Raw genomic sequence first — 25,685 nt, 5'->3', positions numbered from 1 at the left:
AAAATGCACATGGATTTGAAACTCACAGTAGTGGGAAAATGCACCTAGATTTAAACTCACCGCAGTGGAAAAATGCACCTAGATTTAAACTCACAGCAGTGGAAAAATGCACCTAGATTAAAACTCACAGCAGTGGGAAAATGCACCTAGATTTGAACCACATAGTAGTGGGAAAATGCACCTAGATTTGAAACACTGTAGTAGGAAAATGCACCTACGTTTGAAACACAGAGCTATGGGAAATTTCACCTAGATTTAATCTCACAGCAGTGGGAAATGCACCTAGATTTAAGACTCACAGCAGTGGGAATATGCACCTAGATTTAAAACTCACAGCAGTTGGAAAATGCATCTAGATTTGAAAACAACAATAATGGGGAAATGTACCTAGATTTAAACTCACAGTCGTGGGAACATGCACCTAGATTTGAAACACACAGTAGTGGGAAAATGCACCGATATTTGAAACACACAGTAGCAAGAAAATGCACATGGATTTGAAACTCACAGTAGTGGGAAAATGCACCTAGATTTAAAACTCATAGCAGTTGGAAAATGCACCTAGATTTGAACCACACAGTAGTGTGAAAATGCACCTAGATTTGAAACACACAGTCGAAGGAAAATGCACCTGGGTTTGGAACACAAAGCTATGGGAAATTTCACCTAGATTTAAACTCACAGCGGTGGGAAATGCACCTAGATTTAAGACTCACAGCAGTGGGAAAATGGACCTAGATTTGAAGCACAGAGCAGTGGGAAATTACACCTAGATTTAAACTCACAGCAGTGGGAAATTACACCTAGATTTAAACTCACAGCAGTAGAAAAATGCACCTAGATTTAAAGCTCACAGGAGTGGGAAAATGCACCTACATTTAAATCTCACAGTAGTGGGAAAATCCACCTAGATTTAAAACTCACAGTAGTGGGAAGATGCACCTAGATGTAAACTCGCTGCAGTGGCAAAATGCACCTAGATTTCAAACACACAACAATGGGAAAATGCACCTAGATTTAAACTCACAGTAGTGGGAAAATGCACCTAGATTTAAAACTCACAGCAGTGGGAAAATGCACTTAGATTTGAAACACAGAGTAGTGGGAAAATGTACCTAGATTTGAAACACACAATAATGGGAAAATGCACCTAGATTTAAAACTCACAGCAGTGGGAAAATGCACCCTTATTTAAAACTCACAGTAGTGGGAAAATTCCCCTAGATTTAAACTCACAGCAGTGGGAATATGCACCTAGATTTGAAACTCACAGTAGTGGGAAAATGCACCTAGATTTAAACTCACAGCAGTGGAAAAATGCACCTAGATTTAAAACTCACAGCAGTGGGAAAATGCACCTAGATTTGAACCACACAGTAGTAGGAAAATGCACCTAGATTTGAAACACACAGTAGTAGGAAAATTCACCTAGGTTTGAAGCACAGAGCTACGGGAAATTTCACCTAGATTTAAACTCACAGCAGTGGGAAATGCACCTAGATTTAAGACTCACAGCAGTGGGAAAATGCACCTACCTTTAAATCTCATAGTAGTGGCAAAATCCACCTAGATTTAAAACTCACAGCAGTGTGAAAATGCACCCTGATTAAAAACTCAAAGTAGTGGGAAGATGCACCTAGATGTAAACTCACTGCAGTGGCAAAATGCACCTAGATGTCAAACACACAACAATGTGAAAATGCACCTAGATTTAAACTCACAGTAGTGGGAAAATGCACCTAGATTTAAAACTCACAGCAGTGGGAAAATGCACCTAGATTTGAAACACATACTAGTGGGAAAATGTACCTAGATTTGAAACACACCGTAGTGGGAAAATGCACCGAGATTTGAAACACACAGTAGCAAGAAAATGCACATGGATTTGAAACTCACAGTAGTGGGAAAATGCCCCTAGATTTAAACTCACAGCAGTGGAAAAATGCACCTAGATTTAAACTCACATCAGTGGAAAAATGCACCTAGATTAAAACTCACAGCAGTGGGAAAATGCACCTAAATTTGAACCACACAGTAGTGGGAAAATGCACCAAGATTTGAAACACTGTAGTAGTAAAATGCACCTAGGTTTGAAACACAGAGCTATGGGAAATTTCACCTACATTTAATCTCACAGCAGTGGGAAATGCACCTAGATTTAAGACTCACAGCAGTGGGAATATGCACCTAGATTTAAAACTCACAGCATTTGGAAAATGCACCTAGATTTGAAACACAGAGTAGTGGGAAAATGTACCTAGATTTGAAACACACAATAATGGGAAAATGTACCTAGATTTAAACTCACAGCAGTTGGAAAATGCACCTAGATTTAAAACTCACAGCAGTTGGAAAATGCACCTAGATTTGAACCACACAGTCGAAGGAAAATGCACCTGGGTTTGGAACACAAAGCTATGGGAAATTTCACCTAGATTTAAACTCACAGCAGTGGGAAATGCACCTAGATTTAAGACTCACAGCAGTGGGAAAATGCACCTAGATTTGAAACACACAGCAGTGGGAAATTACACCTAGATTTAAACTCACAGCAGTGGGAAATGACACCTAGATTTAAACTCACAGCAGGAGGAAAATGCACCTAGATTTAAAGCTCACAGGAGTGGGAAAATGCACCTACATTTAAATCTCATAGTAGAGGGAAAATCCACCTAGATTTAAAACTCACAGCAGTGTGAAAATGCACCCTGATTAAAAACTCACAGTAGTGGGAAGATGCACCTAGATGTAAACTCACTGCAGTGGCAAAATGCACCTAGATTTCAAACACACAACAATGGGAAAATGCACCTAGATTTAAACTCACAGTAGTGGGAAAATGCACCTAGATTTAAAACTCACAGCAGTGGGAAAATGCACCTAGATTTGAAACACAGAGCAGTGGGAAAATGTACCTAGATTTGAAACACACAATAATGGGAAAATGCACCTAGATTTAAAACTCACAGCAGTGGGAAAATGCACTCTTATTTAAAACTCACAGTAGTGGGAAAATTGCCCTAGATTTAAACTCACAGTAGTGGGAATATGCACCTAGATTTGAAACACACCGTAGTGGGAAAATGCACCGAGATTTGAAACACACAGTAGCAAGAAAATGCACATGGATTTGAAACTCACAGTAGTGGGAAAATGCACCTAGATTTAAACTCACAGCAGTGGAAAAATGCACCTAGATTTAAACTCACAGCAGTGGAAAAATGCACCTAGATTAAAACTCACAGCAGTGGGAAAATGCACCTAGATTTGAACCACACAGTAGTGGGAAAATGCACCTAGATTTGAAACACTGTAGTAGGAAAATGCACCTAGGTTTGAAACACAGAGCTATGGGAAATTTCACCTAGATTTAATCTCACAGCAGTGGGAAATGCACCTAGATTTAAAACTCACAGCAGTTGGAAAATGCACCTAGATTTGAAACACAGAGTAGTGGGAAAATGTACCTAGATTTGAAACACACAATAATGGGAACATGTACCTAGATTTAAACTCACAGTCGTGGAAACATGCACCTAGATTTGAAACACACAGCAGTGGGAAAATGCACCGATATTTGAAACACAAAGTAGCAAGAAAATGCACATGGATTTGAAACTTACAGTAGTGGGAAAATGCACCTAGATTTAAAACTCACAGCAGTTGGAAAATGCACCTAGATTTGAACCACAAAGTAGTGTGAAAATGCACCTAGATTTGAAACACACAGTCGAAGAAAAATGTACCTGGGTTTGGAACACAAAGCTATGGGAAATTTCACCTAGATTTAAACTCACAGCAGTGGGAAATGCACCTAGATTTAAGACTCACAGCAGTGGGAAAATGCACCTAGATTTGAAACACACAGCAGTGGGAAATTAGACCTAGATTTAAACTCACAGCAGTAGAAAAATGCACCTAGATTTAAAGCTCACAGGAGTGGGAAAATGCACCTACATTTAAATCTCACAGTAGTGGGAAAATGCACCTACATTTAAAACTCACAGTAGTGGGAAAATCCACCTAGATTTAAAACTCACAGCAGTGTGAAAATGCACCCTGATTAAAAACTCACAGTAGTGGGAAGATGCACCTAGATGTAAACTCACTGCAGTGGCAAAATGCACCTAGATTTCAAACACACAACAATGGGAAAATCCACCTAGATTTAAACTCACAGTAGTGGGAAAATGCACCTAGATTTAAAACTCACAGCAGTGGGAAAATGCACCTAGATTTGAAACACAGAGTAGTGGGAAAATGTACCTAGATTTGAAACACACAATAATGGGAAAATGCACCTAGATTTAAAACTCACAGCAGTGGGAAAATGCACCCTTATTTAAAACTCACAGTAGTGGGAAAATTCCCCTAGATTTAAACTCACAGCAGTGGGAATATGCACCTAGATTTGAAACACACCGTAGTGGGAAAATGCACCGAGATTTGAAACACACAGTAGCAAGAAAATGCACATGGATTTGAAACTCACAGTAGTGGGAAAATGCACCTAGATTTAACCTCACAGTAGAAGGAAAATGCACCTAGGTTTGAAACACAGAGCTATGGGAAATTTCACCTACATTTAATCTCACCGCAGTGGGAAATGCACCTAGATTTAAGACTCACAGCAGTGGGAAAATGCACCTAGATTTAAAACTCACAGCAGTTGGAAAATGCACCTAGATTTGAAACACAGAGTAGTGGGAAAATGTACCTAGATTTGAAACACACAATAATGGGAAAATGTACCTAGATTTAAACTGACAGTCATGGGAACATGCACCTAGACTTGAAACAAGCAGTAGTGGGAAAATGCACCGAGATTTGAAGCACACAGTAGCAAGAAAATGCACATAGATTTGAAACTCACAGTAGTGGGAAAATGCACCTAGATTTAAAACTCACAGCAGTTGGAAAATGCACCTAGATTTGAACCACACAGTCGAAGGAAAATGCACCTGGGTTTGGAACACAAAGCTATGGGAAATTTCACCTAGATTTAAACTCACAGCAGTGGGAAATGCACCTAGATTTAAGACTCACAGCAGTGGGAAAATGCACCTAGATTTGAGACACACAGCAGTGGGAAATTACACCTAGATTTAAACTCACAGCAGTGTGAAATTACACCTAGATTTAAACTCACAGCAGTAGGAAAATGCACCTAGATTTAAAGCTCACAGGAGTGGGAAAATGCACCTACATTTAAATCTCATAGTAGTGGGAAAATCCACCTAGATTTAAAACTCACAGCAGTGGGAAAATGCACCTAGATTTGAGCCACACAGTAGTGGGTAAATGCACCTAGATTTGAAACACACAGTAGTAGGAAAATGCACGTAGTTTTGAAACACAGAGCTATGGTAAATTTCACCTAGATTTAAACTCACAGCAGTGGGAAATGCACCTAGATTTAAGACCCACAGCAGTGGGAAAATGCACCTAGATTTGAAACACACAGCAGTGGGAAATTACACCTAGATTTAAACTCATAGCAGTAGGAACATGCACCTAGATTTAAAGCTCACAGGAGTGGGAAAATGCACCTAGATTTAAATCTCAAAGTAGTGGGAAAGTCCACCTAGATTTAAAACTCACAGCAGAGTGAAAATGCACCCTGATTTAAAACTCACATTAGTGAGAAGATGCACCTAGATGTAAACTCACTCGAGTGGCAAAATGCACCTAGATTCAAAACTCAGAGCAGTGGGAAAATGCACCTAGATTTGAAACACACAACAATGGGAAATTGCGCCTAGATTTGAAACACACAGTAGTGGGGAAATGCACCTAGATTTGAACACACAGCAATGGGAAAATGCACCTAGATTTAAACTCACAGTAGTGGGAAAATGCACCCAGATTTAAAACTCACAGCAGTAGGAAAATGCACCTAGATTTAAAGCTCATAGGAGAGGGAAAATGGACCTAGATTTAAATCTCACAGTAGTGGGAAAATCCACCTAGATTTAAAACTTACAGCAGTGTGAAAATGCACCCTGATTTAAAACTCACAGTAGTGGGAAAATGCACCTAGATGTAAACTCACTGCAGTGGCAAAATGCAGCTAGATTCAAACCTCAGAGCAGTGGGAAAATGCACCTAGATTTGAAATGCACAACAATGGGAAATTGCGCCTAGATTTGAAACACATAGTAGTGGGGAAATGCACCTAGATTTGAACACACAGCAATTGGACAATGCACCTAGATTCAAACTCACAGTAGTGGGAAAATTCACTTAGATTTAAACTCACAGCAGTGGGAATATGCACCTAGATTTGAAACACACTGTAGTGGGGAAATGCACTGATTTTTGAAACACACAGTAGCAAGAAAATGCACATGGATTTGAAACTCACAGTAGTGGGAAAATGCACCTAGATTTAAACTCACAGAAGTGGAAAAATGCACCTAGATTTAAACTCACAGCAGTGGAAAAATGCACCTAGATTTAAAACTCACAGCAGTGGGAAAATGCACATAGATTTGAACCACACAGTAGTGGGAAAATGCACCTAGACTTGAAACACACAGTAGTAGGAAAATGCACCTAGGTTTGAAACACAGAGCTATGGGAAATTTCACCCAGATGTAAACTCACAGCAGTGGGAAATGCACCTAGATTTAAGACTCACAGTAGTGGGAAAATGCAACAAGATTTGAAACACACAGTAGCAAGAAAATGCACATGGATTTGAAACTCACAGCAGTGGGAAAATGCACCTAGATTTAAACTCACAGCAGTGGAAAAATGCACCTAGATTTAAACTCACAACAGTGGACAAATGCACCTAGATTTAAAACTCACAGCAGTGGGAAAATGCACCTAGATTTGAAACACACAGTAGTGGGAAAATGCACCTAGATTTGAAACACACAGTAGTAGGAAAATTAAAAACTCATAGTAGTGGGAAGATGCACCTAGATGTAAACTCACTGCAGTGGCAAAATGCACCTAGATTTCAAACACACAACAATGGGAAAATGTGCCTAGATTTAAACTCACAGTAGTGGGAAAATGCACCTAGATTTAAAACTCACAGCAGTGGGAAAGTGCACCTAGATTTGAAACACAGAGTAGTGGGAAAATGTACCTAGATTTGAAACACACAATAGTGGGAAAACGCACCTAGATTTAAAACTCGCAGCAGTGGGAAAATGCACCCTTATTTAAAACTCACAGTAGTGGGAAAATTCCCCTAGGTTTGAAGCACAGAGCTATGGGAAATTTCATCTAGATTTAAACTCACAGCAGTGGGAAATGCACCTAGATTTAAGACTCACATCAGTGGGAAAATGCACCTAGATTTAAACTCACAGCAGTAGGAAAATGCACCTAGATTTAAAGCTCACAGGAGTGGAAAAATGCACCTACATTTAAATCTCATAGTAGTGGGAAAATCCACCTAGATTTAAAACGCACAGCAGTGTGAAAATGCACCCTGATTAAAAACTCTCAGTAGTGGGAAGATGCACCTAGATGTAAACCCACTGCAGTGGCAGAATGCACCTAGATTTCAAACACACAACAATGGGAAAATGCACCTAGATTTAAACTCACAGTAGTGGGAAAATGCACCTAGATTTAAAACTCACAGCAGTGGGAAAATGCACCTAGATTTGAAACACAGAGTAGTGGGAAAATGTACCTAGATTTGAAACACACAATAATGGGAAAATGCACCTAGATTTAAAACTCACAGCAGTGGGAAAATGCACCCTTATTTAAAACTCACAGTAGTGGGAAAATTCCCCTAGATTTAAACTCACAGCAGTGGGAATATGCACCTAGATTTGAAACACACCGTAGTGGGAAAAAGCAGCGAGGTTTGAAACACACAGTAGCAAGAAAATGCACATGGATTTGAAACTCACAGTAGTGGGAAAATGCACCTAGATTTAAACTCACCGCAGTGGAAAAATGCACCTAGATTTAAACTCACAGCAGTGGAAAAATGCACCTAGATTAAAACTCACAGCAGTGGGAAAATGCACCTAGATTTGAACCACATAGTAGTGGGAAAATGCACCTAGATTTGAAACACTGTAGTAGGAAAATGCACCTACGTTTGAAACACAGAGCTATGGGAAATTTCACCTAGATTTAATCTCACAGCAGTGGGAAATGCACCTAGATTTAAGACTCACAGCAGTGGGAATATGCACCTAGATTTAAAACTCACAGCAGTTGGAAAATGCACCTAGATTTGAAAACAACAATAATGGGAAAATGTACCTAGATTTAAACTCACAGTCGTGGGAACATGCACCTAGATTTGAAACACACAGTAGTGGGAAAATGCACCGATATTTGAAACACACAGTAGCAAGAAAATGCACATGGATTTGAAACTCACAGTAGTGGGAAAATGCACCTAGATTTAAAACTCACAGCAGTGGGAAAATGCACCTAGATTTGAACCACATAGTAGTGTGAAAATGCACCTAGATTTGAAACACACAGTCGAAGGAAAATGCACCTGGGTTTGGAACACAAAGCTATGGGAAATTTCACCTAGATTTAAACTCACAGCGGTGGGAAATGCACCTAGATTTAAGACTCACAGCAGTGGGAAAATGCACCTAGATTTGAAGCACAGAGCAGTGGGAAATTACACCTAGATTTAAACTCACAGCAGTGGGAAATTACACCTAGATTTAAACTCACAGCAGTAGAGAAATGCACCTAGATTGAAAGCTCACAGGAGTGGGAAAATGCACCTACATTTAAATCTCACAGTAGTGGGAAAATCCACCTAGATTTAAAACTCACAGCAGTGTGAAAATGCACCCTGATTAAAAACTCACAGTAGTGGGAAGATGCACCTAGATGTAAACTCGCTGCAGTGGCAAAATGCACCTAGATTTCAAACACACAACAATGGGAAAATGCACCTAGATTTAAACTCACAGTAGTGGGAAAATGCACCTAGATTTAAAACTCACAGCACTGGGAAAATGCACTTAGATTTGAAACACAGAGTAGTGGGAAAATGTACCTAGATTTGAAACACACAATAATGGGAAAATGCACCTAGATTTAAAACTCACAGCAGTGGGAAAATGCACCCTTATTTAAAACTCACAGTAGTGGGAAAATTCCCCTAGATTTAAACTCACAGCAGTGGGAATATGCACCTAGATTTGAAACACACCGTAGTGGGAAAATGCACCGAGATTTGACACACACAGTAGCAAGAAAATGCACATGAATTTGAAACTCACAGTAGTGGGAAAATGCACCTAGATTTAAACTCACAGCAGTGGAAAAATGCACCTAGATTTAAAACTCACAGCAGTGGGAAAATGCACCTAGATTTGAACCACACAGTAGTAGGAAAATGCACCTAGATTTGAAACACACAGTAGTAGGAAAATTCACCTAGGTTTGAAGCACAGAGCTATGGGAAATTTCACCTAGATTTAAACTCACAGCAGTGGGAAATGCACCTAGATTTAAAACTCACAGCAGTGGGAAAATGCACCTAGATTTGAAACACATACTAGTGGGAAAATGTACCTAGATTTGAAACACACCGTAGTGGGAAAATGCACCGAGATTTGAAACACACAGTAGCAAGAAAATGCACATGGATTTGAAACTCACAGTAGTGGGAAAATGCCCCTAGATTTAAACTCACAGCAGTGGAAAAATGCACCTAGATTTAAACTCACATCAGTGGAAAAATGCACCTAGATTAAAACTCACAGCAGTGGGAAAATGCACCTAGATTTGAACCACACAGTAGTGGGAAAATGCACCAAGATTTGAAACACTGTAGTAGTAAAATGCACCTAGGTTTGAAACACAGAGCTATGGGAAATTTCATCTACCATTAATCTCACAGCAGTGGGAAATGCACCTAGATTTAAGACTCACAGCAGTGGGAATATGCACCTAGATTTAAAACTCACAGCAGTTGGAAAATGCACCTAGATTTGAAACACAGAGTAGTGGGAAAATGTACCTAGATTTGAAACACACAATAATGGGAAAATGTACCTAGATTTAAACTCACAGCAGTTGGAAAATGCACCTAGATTTAAAACTCACAGCAGTTGGAAAATGCACCTAGATTTGAACCACACAGTCGAAGGAAAATGCACCTGGGTTTGGAACACAAAGCTATGGGAAATTTCACCTAGATTTAAACTCACAGCAGTGGGAAATGCACCTAGATTTAAGACTCACAGCAGTGGGAAAATGCACCTAGATTTGAAACACACAGCAGTGGGAAATTACACCTAGATTTAAACTCACAGCAGTGGGAAATGACACCTAGATTTAAACTCACAGCAGGAGGAAAATGCACCTAGATTTAAAGCTCACAGGAGTGGGAAAATGCACCTACATTTAAATCTCATAGTAGAGGGAAAATCCACCTAGATTTAAAACTCACAGCAGTGTGAAAATGCACCCTGATTAAAAACTCACAGTAGTGGGAAGATGCACCTAGATGTAAACTCACTGCAGTGGCAAAATGCACCTAGATTTCAAACACACAACAATGGGAAAATGCACCTAGATTTAAACTCACAGTAGTGGGAAAATGCACCTAGATTTAAAACTCACAGCAGTGGGAAAATGCACCTAGATTTGAAACACAGAGCAGTGGGAAAATGTACCTAGATTTGAAACACACAATAATGGGAAAATGCACCTAGATTTAAAACTCACAGCAGTGGGAAAATGCACTCTTATTTAAAACTCACAGTAGTGGGAAAATTGCCCTAGATTTAAACTCACAGTAGTGGGAATATGCACCTAGATTTGAAACACACCGTAGTGGGAAAATGCACCGAGATTTGAAACACACAGTAGCAAGAAAATGCACATGGATTTGAAACTCACAGTAGTGGGAAAATGCACCTAGATTTAAACTCACAGCAGTGGAAAAATGCACCTAGATTAAAACTCACAGCAGTGGGAAAATGCACCTAGATTTGAACCACACAGTAGTGGGAAAATGCACCAAGATTTGAAACACTGTAGTAGTAAAATGCACCTAGGTTTGAAACACAGAGCTATGGGAAATTTCATCTACATTTAATCTCACAGCAGTGGGAAATGCACCTAGATTTAAGACTCACAGCAGTGGGAATATGCACCTAGATTTAAAACTCACAGCAGTTGGAAAATGCACCTAGATTTGAAACACAGAGTAGTGGGAAAATGTACCTAGATTTGAAACACACAATAATGGGAAAATGTACCTAGATTTAAACTCACAGCAGTTGGAAAATGCACCTAGATTTAAAACTCACAGCAGTTGGAAAATGCACCTAGATTTGAACCACACAGTCGAAGGAAAATGCACCTGGGTTTGGAACACAAAGCTATGGGAAATTTCACCTAGATTTAAACTCACAGCAGTGGGAAATGCACCTAGATTTAAGACTCACAGCAGTGGGAAAATGCACCTAGATTTGAAACACACAGCAGTGGGAAATTACACCTAGATTTAAACTCACAGCAGTGGGAAATGACACCTAGATTTAAACTCACAGCAGGAGGAAAATGCACCTAGATTTAAAGCTCACAGGAGTGGGAAAATGCACCTACATTTAAATCTCATAGTAGAGGGAAAATCCACCTAGATTTAAAACTCACAGCAGTGTGAAAATGCACCCTGATTAAAAACTCACAGTAGTGGGAAGATGCACCTAGATGTAAACTCACTGCAGTGGCAAAATGCACCTAGATTTCAAACACACAACAATGGGAAAATGCACCTAGATTTAAACTCACAGTAGTGGGAAAATGCACCTAGATTTAAAACTCACAGCAGTGGGAAAATGCACCTAGATTTGAAACACAGAGCAGTGGGAAAATGTACCTAGATTTGAAACACACAATAATGGGAAAATGCACCTAGATTTAAAACTCACAGCAGTGGGAAAATGCACTCTTATTTAAAACTCACAGTAGTGGGAAAATTGCCCTAGATTTAAACTCACAGTAGTGGGAATATGCACCTAGATTTGAAACACACCATAGTGGGAAAATACACCGAGATTTGAAACACACAGTAGCAAGAAAATGCACATGGATTTGAAATTCACAGTAGTGAGAAAATGCACCTAGATTTGAAACTCACAGCAGTTGGAAAATGCACCTAGATTTGAACCACACAGTCGTAGGAAAATGCACCTGGGTTTGGAACACAAAGCTATGGGAAATTTCACCTAGATTTAAACTCACAGCAGTGGGAAATTACACCTAGATTTAAACTCACAGCAATAGGAAAATTCACCTAGATTTAAAGCTCACAGGAGTGGGAAAATCCACCTACATTTAAATCTCACAGTAGTGGGAAAATCCACCTGGATTTAAAACTCAAAGCAGTGTGAAAATGCACCCTGATTAAAAACTCACAGTAGTGGGAAGATGCACCTAGATGTAAACTTGCTGCAGTGGCAAAATGCACCTAGATTTCAAACACACAACAATGGGAAAATGCACCTAGATTTAAACTCACAGTAGTGGGAAAATGCACCTAGATTTAAAACTCAAAGCAGTGGGAAAATGCACTTAGATTTGAAACACAGAGTAGTGGGAAAATGCACCTAGATTTAAAACTCACAGCAGTGGGAAAATGCACTTAGATTTGAAACACACAATAATGGGAAAATGCACCTAGATTTAAAACTCACAGCAGTGGGAAAATTCCCCTAGATTTAAACTCACAGCAGTGGGAATATGCACCTAGATTTGAAACACACCGTAGTGGGAAAATGCACTGAGATTTGAAACACACAGTAGCAAGAAAATGCACATGGATTTGAAACTCACAGTAGTGGGAAAATGCACCTAGATTTAAACTCACAGCAGTGGAAAAATGCACCTAGATTTAAAACTCACAGCAGTGGGAAAATGCACCTAGATTTGAACCACACAGTAGTAGGAAAATGCACCTAGATTTGAAACACACAGTAGAAGGAAAATTCACCTAGGTTTGAAGCACAGAGCTATGGGAAATTTCACCTAGATTTAAACTCACAGCAGTGGGAAATTATGCCTAGATTTAAACTCACAGCAGTAGGAAAATGCACCTAGATGTAAAGCTCACAGGAGTGGGAAGATGCACCTACAGTTAAATCTCATAGTAGTGGGAAAATCCACCTAGATTTAAAACTCACAGCAGTGTGAAAATGCACCCTGATTAAAAACTCACAGTAGTGGGAAGATGCACCTAGATGTAAACTCACTGCAGTGGCAAAAAGCACCTAGATTTCAAACACACAACAATGGGAAAATCCACCTAGATTTAAACTCACAGTAGTGGGAAAATGCACCTAGATTTAAAACTCACAGCAGTGGGAAAATGCACCTAGATTTGAAACACAGAGTAGTGGGAAAATGTACCTAGATTTGAAACACACAATAATGGGAAAATGCACCTAGATTTAAAACTCACAGCAGTGGGAAAATGCACCCTTATTTAAAACTCACAGTAGTGGGAAAATTCCCCTAGATTTAAACTCACAGCAGTGGGAATATGCACCTAGATTTGAAACACACCGTAGTGGGAAATGCACCGAGATTTGAAACACACAGTAGCAAGAAAATGCACATGGATTTGAAACTCACAGTAGTGGGAAAATGCACCTAGATTTAACCTCACAGTAGAAGGAAAATGCACCTAGGTTTGAAACACAGAGCTATGGGAAATTTCACCTACATTTAATCTCACCGCAGTGGGAAATGCACCTAGATTTAAGACTCACAGCAGTGGGAAAATGCACCTAGATTTAAAACTCACAGCAGTTGGAAAATGCACCTAGATTTGAAACACAGAGTAGTGGGAAAATGTACCTAGATTTGAAACACACAATAATGGGAAAATGTACCTAGATTTAAACTGACAGTCATGGGAACATGCACCTAGACTTGAAACACACAGTAGTGGGAAAATGCACCGAGATTTGAAGCACACAGTAGCAAGAAAATGCACATAGATTTGAAACTCACAGTAGTGGGAAAATGCACCTAGATTTAAAACTCACAGCAGTTGGAAAATGCACCTAGATTTGAGACACACAGCAGTGGGAAATTACACCTAGATTTAAACTCACAGCAGTGTGAAATTACACCTAGATTTAAACTCACAGCAGTAGGAAAATGCACCTAGATTTAAAGCTCACAGGAGTGGGAAAATGCACCTACATTTAAATCTCATAGTAGTGGGAAAATCCACCTAGATTTAAAACTCACAGCAGTGGGAAAATGCACCTAGATTTGAGCCACACAGTAGTGGGTAAATGCACCTAGATTTGAAACACACAGTAGTAGGAAAATGCACGTAGGTTTGAAACACAGAGCTATGGTAAATTTCACCTAGATTTAAACTCACAGCAGTGGGAAATGCACCTAGATTTAAGACCCACAGCAGTGGGAAAATGCACCTAGATTTGAAACACACAGCAGTGGGAAATTACACCTAGATTTAAACTCATAGCAGTAGGAACATGCACCTAGATTTAAAGCTCACAGGAGTGGGAAAATGCACCTAGATTTAAATCTCAAAGTAGTGGGAAAGTCCACCTAGATTTAAAACTCACAGCAGAGTGAAAATGCACCCTGATTTAAAACTCACATTAGTGAGAAGATGCACCTAGATGTAAACTCACTCGAGTGGCAAAATGCACCTAGATTCAAAACTCAGAGCAGTGGGAAAATGCACCTAGATTTGAAACACACAACAATGGGAAATTGCGCCTAGATTTGAAACACACAGTAGTGGGGAAATGCACCTAGATTTGAACACACAGCAATGGGAAAATGCACCTAGATTTAAACTCACAGTAGTGGGAAAATGCACCCAGATTTAAAACTCACAGCAGTAGGAAAATGCACCTAGATTTAAAGCTCATAGGAGAGGGAAAATGGACCTAGATTTAAATCTCACAGTAGTGGGAAAATCCACCTAGATTTAAAACTTACAGCAGTGTGAAAATGCACCCTGATTTAAAACTCACAGTAGTGGGAAAATGCACCTAGATGTAAACTCACTGCAGTGGCAAAATGCAGCTAGATTCAAACCTCAGAGCAGTGGGAAAATGCACCTAGATTTGAAATGCACAACAATGGGAAATTGCGCCTAGATTTGAAACACATAGTAGTGGGGAAATGCACCTAGATTTGAACACACAGCAATTGGACAATGCACCTAGATTCAAACTCACAGTAGTGGGAAAATTCACTTAGATTTAAACTCACAGCAGTGGGAATATGCACCTAGATTTGAAACACACTGTAGTGGGGAAATGCACTGATTTTTGAAACACACAGTAGCAAGAAAATGCACATGGATTTGAAACTCACAGTAGTGGGAAAATGCACCTAGATTTAAACTCACAGAAGTGGAAAAATGCACCTAGATTTAAACTCACAGCAGTGGAAAAATGCACCTAGATTTAAAACTCACAGCAGTGGGAAAATGCACATAGATTTGAACCACACAGTAGTGGGAAAATGCACCTAGACTTGAAACACACAGTAGTAGGAAAATGCACCTAGGTTTGAAACACAGAGCTATGGGAAATTTCACCCAGATGTAAACTCACAGCAGTGGGAAATGCACCTAGATTTAAGACTCACAGTAGTGGGAAAATGCAACAAGATTTGAAACACACAGTAGCAAGAAAATGCACATGGATTTGAAACTCACAGCAGTGGGAAAATGCACCTAGATTTAAACTCACAGCAGTGGAAAAATGCACCTAGATTTAAACTCACAACAGTGGACAAATGCACCTAGATTTAAAACTCACAGCAGTGGGAAAATGCACCTAGATTTGAAACACACAGTAGTGGGAAAATGCACCTAGATTTGAAACACACAGTAGTAGGAAAATTAAAAACTCATAGTAGTGGGAAGATGCACCTAGATGTAAACTCACTGCAGTGGCAAAATGCACCTAGATTTCAAACACACAACAATGGGAAAATGTGCCTAGATTTAAACTCACAGTAGTGGGAAAATGCACCTAGATTTAAAACTCACAGCAGTGGGAAAGTGCACCTAGATTTGAAACACAGAGTAGTGGGAAAATGTACCTAGATTTGAAACACACAATAGTGGGAAAACGCACCTAGATTTAAAACTCGCAGCAGTGGGAAAATGCACCCTTATTTAAAACTCACAGTAGTGGGAAAATTCCCCTAGGTTTGAAACACAGAGCTATGGGAAATTTCATCTAGATTTAAACTCACAGCAATGGGAAATGCACCTAGATTTAAGACTCACATCAGTGGGAAAATGCACCTAGATTTAAACTCACAGCAGTAGGAAAATGCACCTAGATTTAAAGCTCACAGGAGTGGAAAAATGCACCTACATTTAAATCTCATAGTAGTGGGAAAATCCACCTAGATTTAAAACGCACAGCAGTGTGAAAATGCACCCTGATTAAAAACTCTCAGTAGTGGGAAGATGCACCTAGATGTAAACCCACTGCAGTGGCAGAATGCACCTAGATTTCAAACACACAACAATGGGAAAATGCACCTAGATTTAAACTCACAGTAGTGGGAAAATGCACCTAGATTTAAAACTCACAGCAGTGGGAAAATGCACCTAGATTTGAAACACAGAGTAGTGGGAAAATGTACCTAGATTTGAAACACACAATAATGGGAAAATGCACCTAGATTTAAAACTCACAGCAGTGGGAAAATGCACCCTTATTTAAAACTCACAGTAGTGGGAAAATTCCCCTAGATTTAAACTCACAGCAGTGGGAATATGCACCTAGATTTGAAACACACCGTAGTGGGAAAAAGCAGCGAGGTTTGAAACACACAGTAGCAAGAAAATGCACATGGATTTGAAACTCACAGTAGTGGGAAAATGCACCTAGATTTAAACTCACCGCAGTGGAAAAATGCACCTAGATTTAAACTCACAGCAGTGGAAAAATGCACCTAGATTAAAACTCACAGCAGTGGGAAAATGCACCTAGATTTGAACCACATAGTAGTGGGAAAATGCACCTAGATTTGAAACACTGTAGTAGGAAAATGCACCTACGTTTGAAACACAGAGCTATGGGAAATTTCACCTAGATTTAATCTCACAGCAGTGGGAAATGCACCTAGATTTAAGACTCACAGCAGTGGGAATATGCACCTAGATTTAAAACTCACAGCAGTTGGAAAATGCACCTAGATTTGAAAACAACAATAATGGGAAAATGTACCTAGATTTAAACTCACAGTCGTGGGAACATGCACCTAGATTTGAAACACACAGTAGTGGGAAAATGCACCGATATTTGAAACACACAGTAGCAAGAAAATGCACATGGATTTGAAACTCACAGTAGTGGGAAAATGCACCTAGATTTAAAACTCACAGCAGTGGGAAAATGCACCTAGATTTGAACCACATAGTAGTGTGAAAATGCACCTAGATTTGAAACACACAGTCGAAGGAAAATGCACCTGGGTTTGGAACACAAAGCTATGGGAAATTTCACCTAGATTTAAACTCACAGCGGTGGGAAATGCACCTAGATTTAAGACTCACAGCAGTGGGAAAATGCACCTAGATTTGAAGCACAGAGCAGTGGGAAATTACACCTAGATTTAAACTCACAGCAGTGGGAAATTACACCTAGATTTAAACTCACAGCAGTAGAGAAATGCACCTAGATTGAAAGCTCACAGGAGTGGGAAAATGCACCTACATTTAAATCTCACAGTAGTGGGAAAATCCACCTAGATTTAAAACTCACAGCAGTGTGAAAATGCACCCTGATTAAAAACTCACAGTAGTGGGAAGATGCACCTAGATGTAAACTCGCTGCAGTGGCAAAATGTACCTAGATTTCAAACACACAACAATGGGAAAATGCACCTAGATTTAAACTCACAGTAGTGGGAAAATGCACCTAGATTTAAAACTCACAGCACTGGGAAAATGCACTTAGATTTGAAACACAGAGTAGTGGGAAAATGTACCTAGATTTGAAACACACAATAATGGGAAAATGCACCTAGATTTAAAACTCACAGCAGTGGGAAAATGCACCCTTATTTAAAACTCACAGTAGTGGGAAAATTCCCCTAGATTTAAACTCACAGCAGTGGGAATATGCACCTAGATTTGAAACACACCGTAGTGGGAAAATGCACCGAGATTTGACACACACAGTAGCAAGAAAATGCACATGAATTTGAAACTCACAGTAGTGGGAAAATGCACCTAGATTTAAACTCACAGCAGTGGAAAAATGCACCTAGATTTAAAACTCACAGCAGTGGGAAAATGCACCTAGATTTGAACCACACAGTAGTAGGAAAATGCACCTAGATTTGAAACACACAGTAGTAGGAAAATTCACCTAGGTTTGAAGCACAGAGCTATGGGAAATTTCACCTAGATTTAAACTCACAGCAGTGGGAAATGCACCTAGATTTAAAACTCACAGCAGTGGGAAAATGCACCTAGATTTGAAACACATACTAGTGGGAAAATGTACCTAGATTTGAAACACACCGTAGTGGGAAAATGCACCGAGATTTGAAACACACAGTAGCAAGAAAATGCACATGGATTTGAAACTCACAGTAGTGGGAAAATGCCCCTAGATTTAAACTCACAGCAGTGGAAAAATGCACCTAGATTTAAACTCACATCAGTGGAAAAATGCACCTAGATTAAAACTCACAGCAGTGGGAAAATGCACCTAGATTTGAACCACACAGTAGTGGGAAAATGCACCAAGATTTGAAACACTGTAGTAGTAAAATGCACCTAGGTTTGAAACACAGAGCTATGGGAAATTTCATCTACCATTAATCTCACAGCAGTGGGAAATGCACCTAGATTTAAGACTCACAGCAGTGGGAATATGCACCTAGATTTAAAACTCACAGCAGTTGGAAAATGCACCTAGATTTGAAACACAGAGTAGTGGGAAAATGTACCTAGATTTGAAACACACAATAATGGGAAAATGTACCTAGATTTAAACTCACAGCAGTTGGAAAATGCACCTAGATTTAAAACTCACAGCAGTTGGAAAATGCACCTAGATTTGAACCACACAGTCGAAGGAAAATGCACCTGGGTTTGGAACACAAAGCTATGGGAAATTTCACCTAGATTTAAACTCACAGCAGTGGGAAATGCACCTAGATTTAAGACTCACAGCAGTGGGAAAATGCACCTAGATTTGAAACACACAGCAGTGGGAAATGACACCTAGATTTAAACTCACAGCAGTGTGAAAATGCACCCTGATTAAAAACTCACAGTAGTGGGAAGATGCACCTAGATGTAAACTCACTGCAGTGGCAAAATGCACCTAGATTTCAAACACACAACAATGGGAAAATGCACCTAGATTTAAACTCACAGTAGTGGGAAAATGCACCTAGATTTAAAACTCACAGCAGTGGGAAAATGCACCTAGATTTGAAACACAGAGCAGTGGGAAAATGTACCTAGATTTGAAACACACAATAATGGGAAAATGCACCTAGATTTAAAACTCACAGCAGTGGGAAAATGCACTCTTATTTAAAACTCACAGTAGTGGGAAAATTACCCTAGATTTAAACTCACAGTAGTGGGAATATGCACCTAGATTTGAAACACACCGTAGTGGGAAAATGCACCGAGATTTGAAACACACAGTAGCAAGAAAATGCACATGGATTTGAAACTCACAGTAGTGGGAAAATGCACCTAGATTTAAACTCACAGCAGTGGAAAAATGCACCTAGATTAAAACTCACAGCAGTGGGAAAATGCACCTAGATTTGAACCACACAGTAGTGGGAAAATGCACCAAGATTTGAAACACTGTAGTAGTAAAATGCACCTAGGTTTGAAACACAGAGCTATGGGAAATTTCATCTACATTTAATCTCACAGCAGTGGGAAATGCACCTAGATTTAAGACTCACAGCAGTGGGAATATGCACCTAGATTTAAAACTCACAGCAGTTGGAAAATGCACCTAGATTTGAAACACACAATAATGGGAAAATGTACCTAGATTTAAACTCACAGCAGTTGGAAAATGCACCTAGATTTAAAACTCACAGCAGTTGGAAAATGCACCTAGATTTGAACCACACAGTCGAAGGAAAATGCACCTGGGTTTGGAACACAAAGCTATGGGAAATTTCACCTAGATTTAAACTCACAGCAGTGGGAAATGCACCTAGATTTAAGACTCACAGCAGTGGGAAAATGCACCTAGATTTGAAACACACAGCAGTGGGAAATTACACCTAGATTTAAACTCACAGCAGTGGGAAATGACACCTAGATTTAAACTCACAGCAGGAGGAAAATGCACCTAGATTTAAAGCTCACAGGAGTGGGAAAATGCACCTACATTTAAATCTCATAGTAGAGGGAAAATCCACCTAGATTTAAAACTCACAGCAGTGTGAAAATGCACCCTGATTAAAAACTCACAGTAGTGGGAAGATGCACCTAGATGTAAACTCACTGCAGTGGCAAAATGCACCTAGATTTCAAACACACAACAATGGGAAAATGCACCTAGATTTAAACTCACAGTAGTGGGAAAATGCACCTAGATTTAAAACTCACAGCAGTGGGAAAATGCACCTAGATTTGAAACACAGAGCAGTGGGAAAATGTACCTAGATTTGAAACACACAATAATGGGAAAATGCACCTAGATTTAAAACTCACAGCAGTGGGAAAATGCACTCTTATTTAAAACTCACAGTAGTGGGAAAATTGCCCTAGATTTAAACTCACAGTAGTGGGAATATGCACCTAGATTTGAAACACACCGTAGTGGGAAAATACACCGAGATTTGAAACACACAGTAGCAAGAAAATGCATATGGATTTGAAACTCACAGTAGTGGGAAAATGCACCTAGATTTAAACTCACAGCAGTGGAAAAATGCACCTAGATTTAAACTCACAGCAGTGGAAAAATGCACCTAGATTAAAACTCACAGCAGTGGGAAAATGCACCTAGATTTGAACCACACAGTAGTGGGAAAATGCACCTAGATTTGAAACACTGTAGTAGGAAAATGCACCTAGGTTTGAAACACAGAGCTATGGGAAATTTCACCTAGATTTAATCTCACAGCAGTGGGAAATGCACCTAGAATTAAAACTCACAGCAGTTGGAAAATGCACCTAGATTTGAAACACAGAGTAGTGGGAAAATGTACCTAGATTTGAAACACACAATAATGGGAAAATGTACCTAGATTTAAACTCACAGTCGTGGGAACATGCACCTAGATTTGAAACACACAGCAGTGGGAAAATGCACCGATATTTGAAACACAAAGTAGCAAGAAAATGCACATGGATTTGAAACTTACAGTAGTGGGAAAATGCACCTAGATTTAAAACTCACAGCAGTTGGAAAATGCACCTAGATTTGAACCACAAAGTAGTGTGAAAATGCACCTAGATTTGAAACACACAGTCGAAGAAAAATGTACCTGGGTTTGGAACACAAAGCTATGGGAAATTTCACCTAGATTTAAACTCACAGCAGTGGGAAATGCACCTAGATTTAAGACTCACAGCAGTGGGAAAATGCAACTAGATTTGAAACACACAGCAGTGGGAAATTAGACCTAGATTTAAACTCACAGCAATGGGAAATTACACCTAGATTTAAACTCACAGCAGTAGAAACATGCACCTAGATTTAAAGCTCACAGGAGTGGGAAAATGCACCTACATTTAAAACTCACAGTAGTGGGAAAATCCACCTAGATTTAAAACTCACAGCAGTGTGAAAATGCACCCTGATTAAAAACTCACAGTAGTGGGAAGATGCACCTAGATGTAAACTCGCTGCAGTGGCAAAATGCACCTAGATTTCAAACACACAACAATGGGAAAATGCACCTAGATTTAAACTCACAGTAGTAGGAAAATGCACCTAGATTTAAAACTCACAGCAGTGGGAAAATGCACTTAGATTTGAAAAACAGAGTAGTGGGAAAATGTACCTAGATTTGAAACACACAATAATGGGAAAATGCACCTAGATTTAAAACTCACAGCAGTGGGAAAATGCACCCTTATTTAAAACTCACAGTAGTGGGAAAATTCCCCTAGATTTAAACTCACAGCAGTGGGAATATGCACTTAGATTTGAAACACACCGTAGTGGGAAAATGCACCGAGATTTGAAACACACAGTAGCAAGAAAATGCACATGGATTTGAAACTCACAGTAGTGGGGAAAATGCACCTAGATTTCACCTCACAGTAGTAGGAAAATGCACCTAGGTTTGAAACACAGAGCTATGGGAAATTTCACCTACATTTAATCTCACAGCAGTGGGAAATGCACCTAGATTTAAGACTCACAGCAGTGGGAAAATGCACCTAGATTTAAAACTCACAGCAGTTGGAAAATGCACCTAGATTTGAAACACAGAGTAGTGGGAAAATGTACCTAGATTTGAAACACACAATAATGGGAAAATGTACCTAGATTTAAACTCACAGTCATGGGAACATGCACCTAGATTTGAAACACACAGTAGTGGGAAAATGCACCGAGATTTGAAACACACAGTAGCAAGAAAATGCACATGGATTTGAAACTCACAGTAGTGGGAAAATGCACCTATATTTAAAACTCACAGCAGTTGGAAAATGCACCTAGATTTGAACCACACAGTCGAAGGAAAATGCACCTGGGTTTGGAACACAAAGCTATGGGAAATTTCACCTAGATTTAAACTCACAGCAGTGGGAAATGCACCTAGATTTAAGACTCACAGCAGTGGGAAAATGCACCTAGATTTGAAACACACAGCAGTGGGAAATTACACCTAGATTTAAACTCACAGCTGTGGGAAATTACACCTAGATTTAAACTCACAGCAGTAGGAAAATGCACCTAGATTTAAAGCTCACAGGAGTGGGAAAATGCACCTACATTTAAACCTCATAGTAGTGGGAAAATCCACCTAGATTTAAAACTCACAGCAGTGTGAAAATGCACCCTGATTAAAAACTCACAGTAGTGGGAAGATGCACCTAGATGTAAACTCACTGCAGTGGCAAAATGCACCTAGATTTCAAACACACAACAATGGGAAAATGCACCTAGATTTAAACTCACAGTAGTGGGAAAATGCACCTAGATTTAAAACTCACAGCAGTGGGAAACTGCACTTAGATTTGAAACACAGAGTAGTGGGAAAATGCACCTAGATTTAAAACTCACAGCAGTGGGAAAATGCACTTAGATTTGAAACACACAATAATGGGAAAATGCACCTAGATTTAAAACTCACAGCAGTGGGAAAATGCACCCTTATTTAAAACTCACAGTAGTGGGAAAATTCCCCTAGATTTAAACTCACAGCAGTGGGAATATGCACCTAGATTTGAAACACACCGTAGTGGGAAAATGCACCGAGATTTGAAACACACAATAGCAAGAAAATGCACATGGATTTGAAACACACAGCAGTGGGAAAATGCACCTAGATTTAAACTCACAGCAGTGGAAAAATGCACCTAGATTTAAAACTCACAGCAGTGGGAAAATGCACCTAGATTTGAACCACAGAGCAGTGGGAAATTACACCTAGATTTAAACTCACAGCATTGGACAAATGCACCTAGATTTAAAACTCACAGCAGTGGGAAAATGCACCTAGATTTGAACCACACAGTAGCAGGAAAATGCACCTAGATTTGAAACACACAGTAGTAGGAAAATTCACCTAGGTTTGAAGCACAGAGCTATGGGAAATTTTACCTAGATTTAAACACAGCAGTGGGAAATGCACCTAGATTTAAGACTCACAGCAGTGGGAATATGCACCTAGATTTAAAACTCACAGCAGTTGGAAAATGCACCTAGATTTGAAACACAGAGTAGTGGGAAAATGTACCTAGATTTGAAACACACAATAATGGGAAAATGTACCTAGATTTAAACTCACAGTCGTGGGAGCATGCACCTAGATTTGAAACACAATAGTGGGAAAATGCACCGAGATTTGAAACACACAGTAGCAAGAAAATGCACATGGATTTGAAATTCACAGTAGTGAGAAAATGCACCTAGATTTAAAACTCACAGCAGTTGGAAAATGCACCTAGATTTGAACCACACGTTCGTAGGAAAATGCACCTGGGTTTGGAACACAAAGCTATGGGAAATTTCACCTAGATTTAAACTCACAGCAGTGGGAAATTACACCTAGATTTAAACTCACAGCAATAGGTAAATTCACCTAGATTTAAAGCTCACAGGAGTGGGAAAATGCACCTACATTTAAATCTCACAGTAGTGGGAAAATCCACCTAGATTTAAAACTCAAAGCAGTGTGAAAATGCACCCTGATTAAAAACTCACAGTAGTGGGAAGATGCACCTAGATGTAAACTCGCTGCAGTGGCAAAATGCACCTAGATTTCAAACACACAACAATGGGAAAATGCACCTAGATTTAAACTCACAGTAGTGGGAAAATGCACCTAGATTTAAAACTCACAGCAGTGGGAAAATGCACTTAGATTTGAAACACAGAGTAGTGGGAAAATGTACCTAGATTTGAAACACACAATAATGGGAAAATGCACCTAGATTTAAAACTCACAGCAGTGGGAAAATGCACCCTTATTTAAAACTCACAGTAGTGGGAAAATTCCCCTAGATTTAAACTCACAGCAGTGGGAATATGCACCTAGATTTGAAACACACCGTAGTGGGAAAATGCACCGAGATTTGACACACACAGTAGCAAGAAAATGCACATGAATTTGAAACCACAGTAGTGGGAAAATGCACCTAGATTTAAACTCACAGCAGTGGAAAAATGCACCTAGATTTAAAACTCACAGCAGTGGGAAAATGCACCTAGATTTGAACCACACAGTAGTAGGAAAATGCACCTAGATTTGAAACACAGTAGTAGGAAAATTCACCTAGGTTTGAAGCACAGAGCTATGGGAAATTTCACCTAGATTTAAACTCACAGCAGTGGGAAATGCACCTAGATTTAAGACTCACAGCAGTGGGAAAATGCTTTAAGACTCACAGCAGTGGGAAAATGCACCTACATTTAAATCTCATAGTAGTGGCAAAATCCACCTAGATTTAAAACTCACAGCAGTGTGAAAATGCACCCTGATTAAAAACTCGAAGTAGTGGGAAGATGCACCTAGATGTAAACTCACTGCAGTGGCAAAATGCACCTAGATGTCAAACACACAACAATGTGAAAATGCACCTAGATTTAAACTCACAGTAGTGGGAACATGCACCTAGATTTAAAACTCACAGCAGTGGGAAAATGCACCTAGATTTGAAACACATACTAGTGGGAAAATGTACCTAGATTTGAAACACACCGTAGTGGAAAAATGCACCGAGATTTGAAACACACAGTAGCAAGAAAATGCACATGGATTTGAAACTCACAGTAGTGGGAAAATGCCCCTAGATTTAAACTCACAGCAGTGGAAAAATGCACCTAGATTTAAACTCACATCAGTGGAAAAATGCACCTAGATTAAAACTCACAGCAGTGGGAAAATGCACCTAGATTTGAACCACACAGTAGTGGGAAAATGCACCAAGATTTGAAACACTGTAGTAGTAAAATGCACCTAGGTTTGAAACACAGAGCTATGGGAAATTTCACCTACATTTAATCTCACAGCAGTGGGAACTGCACCTA

This window comes from Ambystoma mexicanum, chromosome 13 (genome assembly GCF_040938575.1).
Source record: "Ambystoma mexicanum isolate Mex_15411 chromosome 13, UKY_AmexF1_1, whole genome shotgun sequence".
NCBI classification, from domain to species: Eukaryota; Metazoa; Chordata; class Amphibia; order Caudata; family Ambystomatidae; genus Ambystoma; species Ambystoma mexicanum.
This window is presented reverse-complemented; position numbering follows the sequence as displayed.